Source organism: Strix aluco, chromosome 2 (assembly GCF_031877795.1).
Source record: "Strix aluco isolate bStrAlu1 chromosome 2, bStrAlu1.hap1, whole genome shotgun sequence".
NCBI classification, from domain to species: domain Eukaryota; kingdom Metazoa; phylum Chordata; class Aves; order Strigiformes; family Strigidae; genus Strix; species Strix aluco.
The window spans coordinates 47,347,763-47,365,499 of NC_133932.1; the positions used below are offsets into that span (position 1 = coordinate 47,347,763).

The 17,737-nt window shown below is 35.6% G+C and overlaps 1 protein-coding gene across 1 annotated transcript in view; it reads right to left on the minus strand.

Moving 5' to 3' along the window:
- IL1RAPL1 (interleukin 1 receptor accessory protein like 1) overlaps nt 1-17,737 on the minus strand; it is a 792,200-nt gene that overhangs the window by 587,066 nt on the left and 187,397 nt on the right. The gene's annotated exons all lie outside the window — the stretch shown is intronic.

Below are 17,737 nucleotides of genomic sequence, written 5' to 3' on the forward strand. Positions count from 1 at the left end.
CACTGGACTCGGTTGAGTATATCCATGTCTCATACTGGGGAGTCCAGCACTGGACCCAGCACTTCAGATGTGGCATTACCAGGGCTGAGTAAACAGTAAGGATCGCCTCCCCTGACTTGCTGGGAACACTCAGTCTCAGGCGACCCTGAGGAGGCTGTTGTCCTTATTTGCTGCAAGGGCACACTGCAACCTCATGTCCAATTTGGTGTCTACCAGGACCCCACAGTCCTTCTCTGAAGAGCTGCTTTCTAGCCATTCCTGGCCCATGCTGGTAGCTGGGATTATTCCTCCCCATGGGCAGGACTTGGCACTTCCTTTTGTTGAACTTCATACCAGTCTTCACAACCCTCTGGGCCCAGATGTTCAGCCAGTTTTCAGTCCACCTCACTGTCCACTCATTTAAGCCATACTTCATCAGCCTGTCTATGATGATGTTAAGAGAGTCTCAAAAGCCTTACTAAAATCGAGATAAATAATATCCACTGCTCTCCCCTCATACACCAAGCCCATCATCTCATTGTTGAAGGCTGTCAGACCATGTAAATGGAAGAAAGGGTTTAGCTCAGGCCTTTGGTTTCTAGGTGAAAGGAAATGAATGGATGAGGTGAGGACAAGAAAAAGAAGAGTCAGACCAATTACAAATTTTGCAAATAGAATTTTGTATTGTCAGATTACTGACTAATATTTTGAACTCATGGGGGCGAAGAAATTGGCATTCTCTTCCCTCTCCCCTCCCTCTCCCTGTCCTCTATCTTAGGTAATTAACCAGAACATTGAAATATTGAATAAATACAATTCCAAAAATCAGTACTGTTTCTGAGCTGCTCAGCTCAATTTCATGTGTTATGAACAATGGAAGAAAAATGTCTCCCCATAGATTAATGTCATTACACAGGTAGCTGTTTTGTCCCAATTCAATAAATTCACAGCATTTCAGTGGAAAAAAAAATAGCACTGTCTGTACCTTTTTAAAAAGGAAAGAATAGTGAAATGTCACTGTCAAATTTTTTTGAAACAGTAAAAGAAAAATACATACCTTCAATATTTAGAGTACTTCTTAATCAGTTAGTAGTTAAATCAGTTAATAATAAAATGGTAGTTTTGTAAGACATTACCAGCACTCTAAAGAAAAAGTTGACTTTCTTGTAGCAAGAAGGTAAGTTCAGCGTGACTATTGTATATAACCGATAGTTATATACAAAGAGTAAGTATGTCAGAGTGGGATGAGAAATCTCTTGGGTAACAGATAGCTAGAACTAGATTTGGAAAAGGATTCATCCAGTTAGTTTAGTTCCTGAGTTCTCTGCTGAAGGACTTGAACGATGTGTTTAAGTGCTCTGATGAACAATAAAGCAACGATCTTGTATTTTGCTTGTGTGCTTGACTGGTTGATTGGTTGTGTTCCTTCATACATACCAGGTGCAAAATTAAAACAGCTGTCTAGTTCTGATCTGATACTGTAATCACCATCATTATATCTGAATGCTAGCTACTTTCCATGTTGAAGCAGATCATGGCTTAATGTTTTACCCTTACAAATTCCTCTGGTTTTCATCTGCTACATAAGGATTAAAATAAGCAAACTGATTAGTATATTATCTTTCATTAAATAATAATAATTCATGAAATAAGAATATTAAAGTAAAATAATTTAGATAGATGTCTCTGTCTTGGCTGTTTTCTCAGCCTTGAGATCTTGACCATGCATACTTTGTTCTTAGGATCACAAGTCTTTTGCTGTAATATTTTTCTCTGCAAAAATTCTTCTTGCTGGAATATTTTACTCTGAAAAAAGCAGAGATTAGAATCTCACCAAAAAGAATACCTTTAAGGTAGGAAAAAATATTTTTAATAGTAAATCTGTAAGCTTTTATTTATTTACTGGCAATATACTAGGATGAAAATACTAAATTTTAACTCAGCTTAGGAATTATAAGGGTACTTTAAGGAGTCATTCCTTTATGAGGCAAATGTCTCTCACAGCCATAATGTGTTTGTGTTTTTTTTTTTTCTTTACTATCTTTACACTTGAGATACGTTTTAAATATACTTGTTGTACATATATTTAAAATATTTATGAAACCTGGCTAAAGCACAACCATGTTAAAAATATGAGGATGTACTGGAGGAGTGATTAGAGAAGGAGAAAAACATGAGGACAACAAAGCACAGAAGTTATGAAGGAACAAGCTTCAAGAATAGAAGTGTGTTCAATTGCACTGAAGGCACAGGAATGATGAGACTGAACTAATGGTTCTGTTACCTGGTGAGGAAGAGGTCATTTGAGTGGAATGCCAGGGACAAAAGGTAGATTGGAGAGGGACTGAGTGGGGATGAAAATGGAGTACCTCCAAATATCCATTAAAAACAACATTCCACGAATTTAGGAGATTAAAGCAATAAAAGGGATGGCATGGTCACTGAAGAGATAAATCAGGTTAAGTGTGTTTTCTTTTTAGCCAGGGAAACTAGGACAAGTTTACCTTGCAAGAGAAGAGTACCAAGAGAAATTGAAATATTGAGGAGAAAAGTAAGGGCAAGGGAAAAAAAGGAACAAGATAGACCAGCATGAAGTTCAGAAAGAATCAGCAACCGCATCCATGGAAGAAGTGAAAGAGAGGGCAGGAGTCCACAAAAGTAAATAAGAAGTCACCAATAATCTCATACTAAAAATCACACAAGGTCAAGGTACTCACTCAAACAGTTTCAATTTTACCTAGTCTTTGCATTTACTTTGTAGCTTTAAGCCTTCAAAGTTAGTGAGGAACAGTGCAGTCAGGTGAAACACAAATTGAGGGTGTGAGCCAGCTGCTGACCAGGCTGACAACTCAGTAACAGAAAGACCACAAGTCATATCAGATGAGGCTAGAGGAAATGAGGGAGATAGGAAGCATGTAGCTAATGCAAGTCTATCTGAAGTTAAAAATGAAATTACTGTTTTTTTAAAAAATAGAAGGAATATACTAGAACTTCCATAATTAAAAAAAAATTAAAAATGCACATACAGGTCAAATTGCTCAATATTCACAGTGATTTTAACTTCCTGCATGTTTTACAATGTAGGTTATCCAGAAAAAAATAACTCTCTCTACCTGTGTTCTAAAGATATAGAAATATATAGAAATAATAGAATAAGATAGCTATGTTTTTTACTGGAATTAGAAATTATTAACCACGGAAACACTAACAACATCAAAAAGTTAAGATTCTTTAGCTGAATGGCACCCAAGATGCAGTCTCATTTATTTAAAATATGAAATGTTTAATTCCCATCTCTGTGCTTTCACATTCTAAAAGCAGTAAGAAAAAGAATCTCTTGGAGTGAAATCCCATTACTAGTAACTTTTTTGAAGTTCCACATGGATGTCACTGGAACCAGGATTTATAAGTGAGGTATTAGCAGTTCCCACCGTTATACATATATCTGTTTAGTTGTGCCTTCATTTGTGCCTGTATAAAGGGGAAATTCATTTTTACTCCTCGGAATGCAAACTATGAATAGATACATTTTTAGATATAAACCAACTATTCTAAAAGAACACTTACAGTACTGTAAAACTAACTCAGGCCTGAATATTCAAACCCCTCTGCATATGCATGTTTTATTGACATGCTAATATAGTGGGTTTTTTTCTCCATAGAATCCCTGCTGCATTCAATCATATAATGGGCGGTGCTTGTTTAATGACAAATTACTCAACATCCTCTTTCCTCCTCATTGTTAGGCCCTTCAAACCATTTTGTGAAAACAAATTGCAACATCTCATCAGCTTTTTTGACTCTTCGTAGCCATCAATAAATTTGTTTCTGCACTGCTATGAGACAACAGTGCATCACTATTCCATTCTACAAGAAAGAAATAGAGGCATAGGAAGAAAATTAGAAATATCTTCTAATTTTGGGTGACTAAATTTATAACAAGCACTTGATATTTTCAGTGACATGTTCCCACTGGTTACTAATCAGACTTCAAGATCTGCAGTTCAACACTTGAAAATAAGGAATCATTCATTAATACACAGCAAAAAAGCGGTTCTAAGAAACTACTCACATAGGTACTCTCTGGCAGAGATGGACAAAATCTAGCTCTCCAGGGCAATATTAGATTTCTTTAACCACCTCCTTTTTTTTTTTTTTTCCTTGTACTACTCTTTCAGTATTAATCACCAGTATGAACCCATAGACCGGTAACTACCTCCACATGTTTTTAGATGGTGGGCTTTTTATTTTAGGAATTGCTTACTGGCATGCTCCTACTTCAACAATCATTAAAGTCATGTGCTTAAAAAACGCCTCTTCCAAATATCTTTCTTCTTGCTCCTGCACGCAAGATTTAGACCATACTGACCACTCAGATCTGTACACGTTTAGTGTTTTTATGAAAGATTCTTAATAAATATGTAAATGCAGCAGAACCAAAGCTGTGAACTTCCTAATGACTTCCTACATTTCTACGATTTTAATTAAAACAGCATTAAATCTATTGTTTTAGTACATTTTATACACTTAATTTCTATTATTTTAATAACAGTAAGTTGGACAAAATACATCAGATTCATCATGTGTAAAAATATGAATTATTCACAGATTTCTGAAACAGAGTAACTGACAACAGTAGCAAATTACTGTCTACAAACTACATAGTGAGACACGGCGCTTGAAAAGCATGTCTATCTTCTAACATCAGAGGAATTATGAAAAATTGACTTAGAAGTATCTGCAAATATAGACTCTTCTACACCATTCTCTGACCTTTCACTCAAGTCTCAACTTCTTGCCTCAGTCTCAGGCATTTTTCCTCACATGCTTCATCCACACACCACTTTTCTAGATATCATACTCTGTTTCCTAGTTTCTCCCCTTTTATTATATAGTCATTTCCCCATTTTTTCCCAAATACCTTGATCCCTATTCACTTGCCCAGATGCCCCATTCCTGCATCTGTTTTCCCAAAACTGCCTCCAACAGTTGTGCTCCTGCTCACATCTCCCTTTTCATGCATTACCCATGCCCATCTGCTAACATCAGTCTCAATCCCTTCAGTCCCTTTGTTCACCTGGATGTCCCCATCAGACCTACCCTCCTGAATGCCTTCTTCCCTTCTCTTCCTCCTCTTTCTCTTTCAGCCTTTCAGTGGGATTTCAAGGATGTCTCTCATGTCTCCTTGCTCCAACTCACCTCCCATGAAAAGGGCCTAAATTGCTCCCTGAGTTTTTCAGTCCCTTTAAATGTTGTCCTTTTCCTCACACTACCCCAGGGTGCCTCAGGGTGGACTGTCCCCCGTGGCATCTCCCCTAGGACCCACAGGCCTCCCCTCCCAGTCACACTTCAGAGAGAAGCATCAGTGGTTGCAGGAGAGAGGGAATGAAACAGGACCCTGCTACAGCCTTTCCCTGCTGTAGAAAAGGAGGAGTTCGCATAGCTCCAAGGTAACCTGTGGTGGTTTGACCTTGGCTAAATGCCAGGTACCCACCAAGTCGCTCTATCATTCCCCCCCCCCCCCCGCCCCATCCCCTTTTTTTCTCAACAGGGCAAAGAGGAGAAAGAAAATAAGATAGGGAAAAAAAACAACCCTTGTGGGTAAAACAAAAGCAGTTTTAATATAAGCAAAGCAAAGCAAAGGTCCGTGCGCGGAAGCAAAAAAAAAGAAAACAGATTTATTCTCTACTTCCCATGAACAGGCGATGTTGGGCCTTCTCAGGAAGCAGGGCTCTGATACGCGTAGTGGTTGCCTCGGAGGACCAAGGGTGACCCCACCCCCTTCCTCCTTTCTCCCAGCTTTATACTGAGCAGACGTCATATGGTATGGAACATCCCTTTGGTCAGTTCGGGTCAGCTGTCCTGGTTGTGTCCCCTCCCAAGATCTTGCCCACCCCGTCCCACTGTGGGGGGAAAATGTCGGAAAGAGCCTTGGTGCTGTGTAAGCACTACTCAACAGTAGCCACAACACCAGTGTGCTATCAACACCCTGCCAGCTCCCAGCATAAAACACAGCACCATGAGGGCTGCTACAGGGGAAAACCAATTCTGGCTCAGCCAGACCCAGTACATAACCCTACAGAGATGAGGCAGGCTGCTTTGGAAAACAGGGAAGCCACGGAACAAAAATACAGAATTGCTGAGATCAGGCCTGGGCAGGTACAGCAAGAGAGCAAGAGGACTGCACTCAATAATATTCCATTATTAATAGCGTCAATATCTAATACACCAGATTGTCATCAGTATTATGTACACTAGAGTGAGGATATGAATGTATTGTCTGTATAATACTGCCCATTACTTAGGGTAGGAGGCTCTTACTGCCAGCACAGAAGAGTTTGTCTCCTCTTTTTACATGCTTTTGGTTCAGGTGCCTGAATCCAGACTCAGCATGACCCAAGGAAAGCCTCCCTCTGCCCCAGCAGGTCATACTCCAGGCAATCCAGGGCTCCCACTGCACCAGCACTGGCTGTGCCCTGTGCAAAGCTCACGCCTTTGTCAGCCAGGCTGAGAAGTCCTGGGGAAGGCCAAGAGTACCACCCTCTACAAAATCCCTGACAAGTTTCAAGTCTCTCCTCTGTAACATGTGCTAGACCCTTCCAACAAACAGCTGCCAGAATTATTATTTTTAAGCAGGTAAAGCTGTATCTTTTTCCCTGCTTTTTGTCTTGAAATCTGCTCACCAGTCTGGACCAAAATGAGTCAAAGCTGTCTTGAGGTAAATTAACAGCTGAGCACTAATCCCTGTTCCATAGAGTCTGGAAAGTAAGAAAGAAGGCCAGGAGAGAACTTCCTCCATTTTACTACAGAGCCAATTTAATTTTCCTTAGGTATTTACTCTGTACATAACACTTGTACACCTATAAAACTTACGCATCCATTTCAACAGTAGTAGCTGCATACTGGATCAATAACTGGTAATCTAAAGAGTCTCAAAAGGTTTGCTTCACATCAGCTTTACATAAAGAAACAATGTTAAGTTTTGTTTCTTTGTTTTCACTTAAATCATTCTGCTTCAGGATTAGAGAGTGCATGGGCCTGAAATTAAGCTTTCTTTCTTCTTTTTATGGATGTTTGAATTAGCAGAATAAGAGAAATGTCATGAGTTTTACTTCCTTTGCTAAAATAAAACTAATGAAACACAAAGCACATTCTCCTCAAGTCTAGCAGACTGGTGCTGGTCCTCACAGCATTACTATTTTTTCTTCTGACAGCATTCCCTTTTTTCAGCTACTGAGTATATGCTGTTTTCTGAAGCATATTTTCTCTTAATCATCGCACTGATATATAGCAATAGTTTTATAGATATTCCTCGGTCACAAAACCTAACCTAACCTCACATAATCACCCTGCTATAGGCATTTTGCTTTGCCTACATGCTCATGAAAAAGTAACTTAGAAATTTCTAGATATTTTCATTATTGTCAGTAAATTCTAAGTTGTCTTAGAAAAAGAATCAGGTTTCTCTCTAGCAGCACTATTATTTTAAGACAATAGTCTATATTTTTTTAATTTAGTATTTGCAAGTTGAATAATTTAAAGTAGACGTGTCCTATGACTCAGTAATGGTTAACAATTCCAAAAGCAGTAATTAATATTCTGCAAATTCCACTGACAATTCCAATTATATAGCACTGTATTCTCATTTGACTACATATCAGATTATGAAGTGGAAGGAAAGGCTGTACTCGTTATTCTCACTTTGTTTTGGGCTCAGGAAGAATAAAAGGGTGGCTATACATTTATATCATTGTGATTCCATGATTTATAACATCCTGTCTGGAATGTAAATTATCAAAATTCTAATTTCAGACTTTCTAAATTTTTGCTTATCTTCCCCATCATTCAGAATAAGAAAGGCACTTGGGGACCCCCATATGATTTGGCATTGTCAGTCTGTTTGCTTGATTCACAAGTCTTTAATGTTATTTCCACTATCAGTTTTGATATGTATGATTTAAATCTGTTGACATTGGTCAAAAAGAAAAGGGAATTATGAAACTTTAAAATGGAAGCTCAAAATTCAAAACACACAAACATATAATAAAAACAGATATTCTGACAACCAAATAATATTTTTTAAGAAAATATATTTTCAGTGTGTGTTTTCTGTGAGTCAAATATAAAATCTTCAATATTAATCCAGGTTTTTTTTTAATTACTGTCTTCATAAGCTGCTAGTTATATTTCAATATATACTGTGAGCAAAAAAGCAGGGATTCCACTTTGTGTGTGCATTTCAGCTTACTGGATGAAATCTTGTTCACTTTGTGAATTTATTCTTCTGCGTTATGCTAATTTTTACTCTGCTGTTTGCCTGACTCATGTATTTGTTGTTTTGTTAAGCAGAATATATCAAAAAAATTTTCTTTCAGTATTTGAGCACTACTTCAGGAAAGTTGGTACAATTCAGAATCTGAGAACAAAGCTGCAAAACTGTCAAAACTGAAAAGTGTTTCCCATTAGTTTATCAAATACTTATGATCAAATTCTTTACTAGCAAAATGTACATTTTTATATATATTTTCAGCTATAAATACTAAGAAAGAAAAGTTCTCAATAGAGATAAAAATTGGTAGAATTCTAACAATTCAGCTGTCACTTTTAAATCTCACACATAGATTAAGATCTCCAGTGAAGTCAGCAGAGTATTTCCAACTTATGTCAGCCAGTACTCTGCCTATGAAAAGTAGTAATTTTGTCTTCCAGTATATCTAAAACAAACATGAAAATATTTCATAGTTATAATAGTCTTACAATTTATTTAATAATTTTTACAGGAACAACGTACTTTGTATACGGTATGCCCTAAAATTCAGGAAGGGTGCCAATCTTTGTGGAATTTGTTGGTACTTTTCTCATACCCAGTGATACATTATGTTGTTCTCAAAATGTTTTCATAAAGTTCTTATATTTCCATTAAATCCTAAAACAGCATAAAAAGATAACAAAACTCAAAAATAAGTATGTTGTCAAAAGTCAGCTAACAGAATTCCAAGTACCTATAAACTGTCCTGACTATTCATTAACTTCTCCTAACCTCCTATTGTAATAAATACATGTTAGAAGTGATGATATTTTATATGGAGGCACTCATTTTGAAATACTGAGGAGGTAAGCAATCACCATAGACAAAGGCCTTTTATTCTTTTTTTCATAGAAATGTTCATGGCTTTTTCAACAAATAGAAAAAAACACAATTATTTCACTGTATTATGAAGAGGACACCAAAATAGTATGTTCTCTTGGTATTCAGATCAAACCAATTGTTAAAAATAAGACCTGATGTAAACATAATACTTTGATTAGTAAGAGAGAGTTGCACTGTCATTTTTAAAGTCATTGATTTTCTTCATAGAAAAGGAATATTTTTATATTTATGATGGTTTATGGCCTAGTAGCAACCATATTTGTTTATTCTGTATTTCACAGTGTGAATAACAAACTAATTTAAATAACTGAGTGCATTATTTTCCTATATAAGAATAAATATTCAAGCTTGAATAAACCCATTGCGGGTGTTGAACCATATTACTTGGTTGTAAATATAGCTCACTGAACTATTATCCAAATGTACTGATGCAAGAGAAATGTTTAGCCTGTATTTGCATATTCTGAAAATATCGACAATTTTTTTGCTTTTTACTGGCATGTGATTTGACACATCTACATTTAAATTGGGGAAAAAACCTAAAAAAATAACAGAAGCGTGTTCCCCTTATCACAATAGTTTAAAAGCAGATCCAGTGGTGATGAACATAACTTGTCCTTGGGTAGGTACCTCCCAGGTATCTCCTCACAGTATAGATGTCAGTGCTCTACACTTCTCACATAATTTTTTGGTTAAAGTTTTGTCTCAGAGTAGCACAGGCACTTGAAAAAGCATTGCAGTTTGCTTCAGAAGTCTTTCACTGCATTTTGATTTAGTTTTCTTAAAAGCCAGAGGTTGAAAATGCCATGGTTATACATCAATTTGTATTAAGGACTGGTAATCCCAGTGAGGTTGAGTATCCTTAAACTTGAGTGTAGAGATTTGGGGATTGGGGCTTTTTTTCCTAAATTTTATGAAGTTTAAGTCTTACTTTGTGATGCCTGGTTGCACAGTTTAGAACAACTGCAGAAGAGTTAGATAAAATACAAAGAATAGCTACCAAAAAGGATAAAAAGGATAAAACAGGTGAGGAAAACTGAGAGATAAAGGAACAGAGTGTAGTCTACAAAACCTGAAAACTCCAGATCATATCTTCAAGGTAACAGTACAAATGAAGAATATAAATTACCCCATTTCTGAAACAGCGAAACAAAGAACAATCACCCACAGAGAAAAAGTGTGGACTGTAATAAATTAAAAAATAAGAACATCAGAAATGAAAGTGGATGAGAACCACCATACAAAAATATTTACACACAGTATAGATGTAGTCATGCAACTGGCAACGTTAGTTGTCCCGCAGTGGCCAGGACCACAGACAAGAGACCTTCTCTCTTATGTTCTAGAGTCAATAGATTAATTCTCCATAGACACTATAACCTTCAAACCATGACAGCTCCCACTGGGAATGACAGCATCTCTAGGGAATGGGGCACTACAGGCGAGTCAGAAATACTTGCTTATTACTTGAATCAACTTAGACAGAAAACAGAAACAAAAAACAAAATAAAATATGCATTACCGAAATGTAACGACAGTTCATGACCCTTTTCAGAAAATCATCTGAAAGCACTTTGATGTAATTAATTAAACTGTGTTTTGGAGACTGAAGCAAAACTAATCTCAATTTTCTGGTTTAAAAATTTTAGAAGAATAAGTTTTCTAAAGACTCTTTAAAGACTAAATACTTAAATACACCCCTGAATCCCTCTCATCACTATATCATTATATCATTAATGATGTTATATCATCATTAGATATTTATAAATCTAATGTTTCAACAAAACTGATACACAAAATGTGCTATTATGGATTGCATGCTTATTTATCATGATGTCAGTGTTTACATTATGAGGGCTATAGGGAATCAAAAAACCCCACAAACAACCCAGTTTTTGCATGCCTGTCTTCTCTGGAGCTAAACTTTCCTAAAGTGATACCTCAAAGGCAGCTCAGATCTAAAAAACCCATGATTCTAAAAAACCCTGTCAGTGCAGATTTATCTGGTTATATTTTCTCTTCAGTTTTATATTTAATTGTCTTATTTTCTCATGGAAAAGATACTGAGCTTTTCAGACCTTTAAATAATATGGCAAACAGCAAAAAAACACAGTACCTCTAAGAAATAAAGTTTTAACTTAAGTTATACCTCTTACAATATTTGTGCAATCTTATTCTGTCAAGACATCTCACCCAGACAATCTTTCAGAACATCTTAAAGGGGTACTTACAACTAAGCTACAAAAAAATCAGTATTAAAGGACACTCTTGTGAATATTTGTTAATTATACTGGTATTATGAATCATTCCCTTTTGAATTTTTTGGGGGGGTGTAGGGACCATAAAAGAACTCTAATGGTGGCTCCAATATGAGTAGCTGAAATGTCTAAAATTTGTATATTGAGATCTGTGTGGTCCATTGGAATAAAATTCTTCTTAAAGGATTTGCAAGCAAGACTGGACTCAAAAATAGGAATACTCTATTTACTTTATAAGAAGCACAGCATGTTAGCAATAAATATGGCATAAAAAGTATGCCAACTGACCTTTTGTTTAACATAAATTTTAACATAAAATATGTTTTTGTATATTTTTGCTGACATTTTGATGCATTTATTAAATATAAATATTTTAATCTTTTAAGGTTTTTTTATGTATGTACATATTGCATCAAGTATATATATACTAATTCTGGAATGCTTACACTGCAGCTCATTTAGCTCTGTAAAACACTTTCTTTCATATATTGCTCCTTCTTTATTATTTGCCCGGTAGCCGCCATCAGCAGCAGGAAGAGAGAGGAACTTATTTCACAATTAAATGCCAGGTAACAAAACATTGCTAGGGATTTCCTCTAAGGTTTGCATTCCTTGTAAATCTTGCCCTTGATCTTACTCTTAAGAATAATTCCATAATTACTCTGTGGACCATAATTTCATTATTTCAACTATTTGAGCTTTCTGAATTTAGTTCCTACAGTGAAAATATTTTATTAAAACAGTGTCTTTACCCAAAATGATGCATAGCTAAGGAAAAAAGTTTTTAAAAGTATACATTTGATCATAATCTCATTATGGAAACTTACCTTCTGGGAAGCAAAATTTTCTATTTCCATACTGATTTTTTTAAAACCAGTCTTGTTCAATTCACAGACACATGTTAAAAGTTATTTTAAGTTGTGTACTGTTGTAAAAACACATTACCCTATGTCCCAGAGGAGACATAGTCTAAAAGAATAGGTTTTGGTTGGAACTTTTAATAGTTCCTCTCAGTTGTGCCGCTGATCTACTCTTTGGCCTTGGGCAAATAGAACCTGTCTGCCTTGGAATTCTCCACACAAACTGGATTACAAGCAACAATGGGAATGTAGTTTTGATTTTTCTTCAAAATTTTCTTTTATTTTAATCATGAGAGGTCCGTTTCTGTAACTAGTTTCTACAGCTCTCTTTTATTTTACAGTGTAGATGCTGCTCTAATACATAAGCATCCCTAATTGTAATTTTAGTGAAGTTATGTCTTTCTAGACCTTTCAAAAATATGTTATTTTTCTTCTTCTTTTTAACTAAGCCAGATATGAAACAAACTTAAACACTACTGTATGTGATTTCAGCAACAAAAGGAGATTCACTACAAAGTTATGTTTACTGGTACTTTCATTTTTCAAGCTAGATCAATGTGGAAACAAATGAGTCAGTCATTCATAAGCATTCCAGGAACATGTGGCTGTCCACTCCAGAAATAAAGTATCAACACCAGCTACATCACAATCGTAGTCAAAAATTCAATAGAAAACAACAGAAATGGGGCAGAATCAGTGCAACTGGGAGATCCCTTTGCTAGCCTTCCTGAATTTGGCTTTGATTTCTATATCTTATTCATGAAAAAACAATGTGATTTTGAATGAATGAAAAAACATCAACATGATTTTAAATTTGTATTCTGTTTTCACAACATAATTTCAAATTCATACTCTGCATTCAGTCTTGGATTACTGTAGTTGTAGTTACTATATGTAGCTGATGTTCATAGGAAGGTTTTTATTATATTTCTGCATTTGATTATTACTTACTAACACCAAGACATCTGCACGCTATAAAAAAATCACTCATAAAATATAGCTTAGCAGTATATGAGCAGAGGTTGACAAAACCAAGTTCTATCAGTGTACTTGACACAAGGTTTTAAACATTGCTGTTTCTTCTTTGTTTCACCAGGGCATTGGAGATCTATACAAAACTAAGAGATAAAGTACAAGCAAATCCCTAGAGGAAAGAGAAATATGCATGCTTTACAGTTCCATGGGAAATTAGTACCCTTAAATAAGAATATTTTCCAATCTGTATTTTGTTTCAAACTGTACGATGGTTCAAGTACTGGGGATATAAACTGAATCACAGATTATAAAGTAACTCAGACGTTTCTTTCCATCAGTTTCTTAGTTTAATATGTATGCAATACCAAAGTGCTCCTATACATAACTCTACTCCTTAATTTATTTAAAGCTTCTTGTTGTTGGGGTGGTGGTTGTTTTGGGGTTTTTTTGTTAGTTTTGTTGGGGTTTTTTGTAGGTTTTTTTAAATGAGCCATACTCAGGCTTCCTTCTTAAAGTGAAGCTTCCAGAAGTTCATACTTCATGACAAACTTTACAACATCGAAAAAACCTCATGTATCTAGATTAAACATCATTTGTTATTTAAATCCATTATGTACTGACTAGAGGTAAGAAAACTGAGTGCTTTTTAATGTCATTTTAACATCTACTGCATATATAATGGCCACTGAACATACTTATAAAGGAAGAGAAAAAATAAGGTTTTCTTAGAGGCTTTGAAATTGAAACAAAAGCTTGAAAGATACATTTGTTTACTAAAAGCTTTTTTTTTTAATTATACTTCTTTTTGCCTCATGATGAACAAATATACTAACAACTTAAGAACAGCACAACATTTTCTTATGTTTTCCTCCTTTGTTCCCTCTCATTTAATTTTAACCTTGCTGGCTCAAGGTTGATTTCTTTTCATTATTTTTGTTGCTATGTAATATATGGGAGTACCCATGCGTGCTTATATTTGTTTCTCTAGGATGGTTCTGAAGTGCCTATGGGCTTTACATTTACTTTCTGTTTGACCTCATGCCTAACTTGTTAATTTGCTTTCCTTCAGGGGCTTTCTTCTGCTTTTATTTCTAGTTTACCCTAAGCTAACTGAAATGTAAGTTACATCAAGGATATGAAGTCTGTAAAAAAAATCTGCCTTAAAAACAATAATACATTCATGTGTCATGGATAATCTGTGCACATGGAGCAGCAGCATTTATGGAAAGAAGTATTTTTTCCATCTGCCAACTTCTGTAAAAAAAGTTCATTTTAAAGAGTTCCTAGAAAGTCCAATCCAGAAAGGGCAGAAAAAGAAAGATATTCATAAAATATAAGTGTTTCTGCCAATAATTATCTGAATAACTTGATACTGAAATTATACTGCAAAATTTAACAACTCCTTCACTGTACATAAAAATTAAACAAGAGATTCTGAAACATAATTTATGAAAAGTACCACATGGAATAATCTGCAACAGATACAAGTTAAACAGTTTTTCAGTTTTCTACACTCTTTTTGAAGAAGTCAGCATCATAGCTGAATCTGGAAAAAATCTCAGAAAAAAATAATGGATTAATTGTATATAAATATATAAAGGTTTATACATGAATTTTCTGAGAAAAATAAGTCACCACTTCTAGAACAAAGTTCATGTAGGGCGTTTTGTGTTCTGACCTCTTTGTAAATTTGTTAGAATTCAAAACTCACCCAGAGCACTCTGTAATTAAAATATGTAAAGTTTTCAGTTGGATTCCACAAAAACATAGTTCATGGATATGCCTGTGATGTAACAAGCAACATGAACAAATATTTTTGCATTTGGAAAAGCATGCTAGGGCTGCATGGGATTAAACTGCTTTGCAAGGGTTTGCAAACTTCAGCAAATTCTGTATATCACTGGTAAAGAGTATGACAACAGTGACTTTGTGTTAAAGACCTCTCCAGAGAAAGAATGGACAGAGCGTGAAAGTGAAAGGTAACTGGACTAAACATTCACAGAGGTGACAATTAGGGAAAATACATTGGGAATCTGCAAACTGCAAATATAATAAGAACATATTACTGAGAGAAAATTATGTCTAATGCTTTGTTTCACTAAATCAAATGTTTTCAAACATTAACACTGTCTGTTTCTCTTATGCTAATTAAGTGTTATGTTTAAGTGACTATGAACCACTTAGCACTAGAATAGGAGAGTAGCAGGCCTCCTTTAAGGCTAGAAACAAGTATTTATTTGCACAGTTGAATTCTGAAGAGATATGGCAGGAATAAGCAATCTCACAAAAGAGTGACAGAAGAGCAGAAGAGCAAATTTCAGAGCTAGGCTTTGGACACTTCCAACACAAAGGGAGAAATAAAATCTCTTTGTTTTGTTATTGCCTGTAATATCAGTTAGGATGGAACTCTGAAGAAAATAATTAGGGATGACAGTAAAGAATGCCTTGGACACGGCATTCCCAACCCTTCTATGAATTTAACAGAGAGAGAGCAAAATATAGGATAGAATTGATTCCTAAAGTGCTACAGGAAGAAAAAAAAAAAAAAAAAAAAGTTAAAAAATTATTAAATTCACTTGAATACTGAGAAATACAGAAGATAACATTTCATACTGCCCTCATAAAAAATACTGCTTTTTAAGAAAAATACTGATGTTTGCTTTGTGTAAGCAGAATTCAATCCACATTAAGCAAAGGAATCTATGCTCCTGGAACACAGCAGTTGAGGTTTTACAAAACTGTTCCCTCACAGTAAGCCCTTCTAAATGACATGGGGAAGATGTTGAAAATTAGTGTCCTTTCTTTCTTTTGGTCACAATCTTTTATTGCAAAGCTGTCTCCCAGTTAATAGACAATCTGAATATCACATTGTACATACAATTCTCATGGATTAGTAGAGTTTTTAGAGTCTCCAAATTATTTAAGTTTCCTATTTCTATACAAGGTGAAGCTTCAAAAAAGACATAGAGTAGTTAAGCTGAAACCTTCAATGAAGGTCAGACATCTGCATTTTATGATTCAGAAACATCCCCCAGATCCAGTTTTGAATGGGTCTGATTACTTAAAACATGTGCTATAGCAGCACTTAATTTCCCACATCAGAACTTGCTCCCTATAAAGTAGCTAGTATAAAAATGCTAAAATGACAGTCTGTATCCCAAACAGATTCTAATCTAACTAATGAACACTGCAGGACTCAAAATTGATTATTTGCAATAAGCAAATATGATTAAGAACTGGTATAGCAAGGGAAAAGGGTAGAAGACGTCCAAGATTAAAATTTTAAGTCTGTAATGATTTTACTACCTGTCAGAAAAATGTTACGAAAAACAAATAAATTGCAGGACTTAATCAAACTGGGAAAAAAATACCTAAACTGTATGGTCTTCACCAAAAACAGTGTGAGAGTCTTTTTTATTAGGACTGCCATGTTAACCTATAATTTATACAGACTTAAACTAATTTCTGGTAAACTGTGGTAAATATTAAATTTAACCACCAGGATGGTGGAGAGACCTGGCTATACATGATCTTGTGGGGCTGTGACTCTCAGAAGCATGATAAAAAAAACCCAGACTAAATATTCACATACTGTGAATACTAAAAAGACAAGTCTTCTCCACCTGACTCTGTACACTGCTTCTTTGAGAGACTGTTTTGGCTAGACAGTACAATAATTTTCTTATGACTGCCTGTCTGTGATTTATAGTTCTGACTAATCTCTGTTGAAACTTCCAGAACAAGGAAATGAGCAGAAGAAAAAGATGTATTTTGTTTGGACCATCTTGGCTTAAGCAGGTTTGAAGATTATTTTGCTGAAATTACAAGAATCAAGCTAGTCTAACTTGAGTAGTTCCAATTTCAAAGGAAGGGTGTTTACTAGCAGCTACCAGTTGCTAGAGACAGAAGCAATAGCCTCCTTGCCACCATGTCAAGAAGTAGGCCTCATCTGATAAGCAGCTGGGACTTTATAATATCTGCAACCAAAACACCTGTTAGAATTAGCCTAAAGGATCTACTGATCCATGATCCAAATGATTTGGCCATCATTTAACTTTTAAGATGCTTTTAAAGTTATTTGGTAAAGGAGTCCTGTGCCCAGCCTTGTAGCTAGTTTGGAGTACTTGCACAGTAGCTTGAATTGGGCACCTAAAACTCTCACTGAATACCCAACAAACATACACACACTGCTAACCAGAAAATCTCAACAGTAAGATGATATTGGCAAATATCCCTCTACTCTCTGACTTCTCAGACAGCAGTGACTCATGTCCTACCACACATACTAAAGTGTACCCTCACACCTTTCACCTCACCTGCTTCTTCCTGCTGGAAACCCAACTCCTCACACCAAAACATCTGGGCCCTCCTCTGGCTTGGAAAATTCTAGTCCCATGCCTCATGTTCACTCCTTCCTCTCCCATTATGAATTAGAAGTTCAGGCCCCAGAAAGGGATACAAAGGGGGAAAAGTATATCCACTCAAATAAACTGTGAAATGAGGGGACCAAAGTT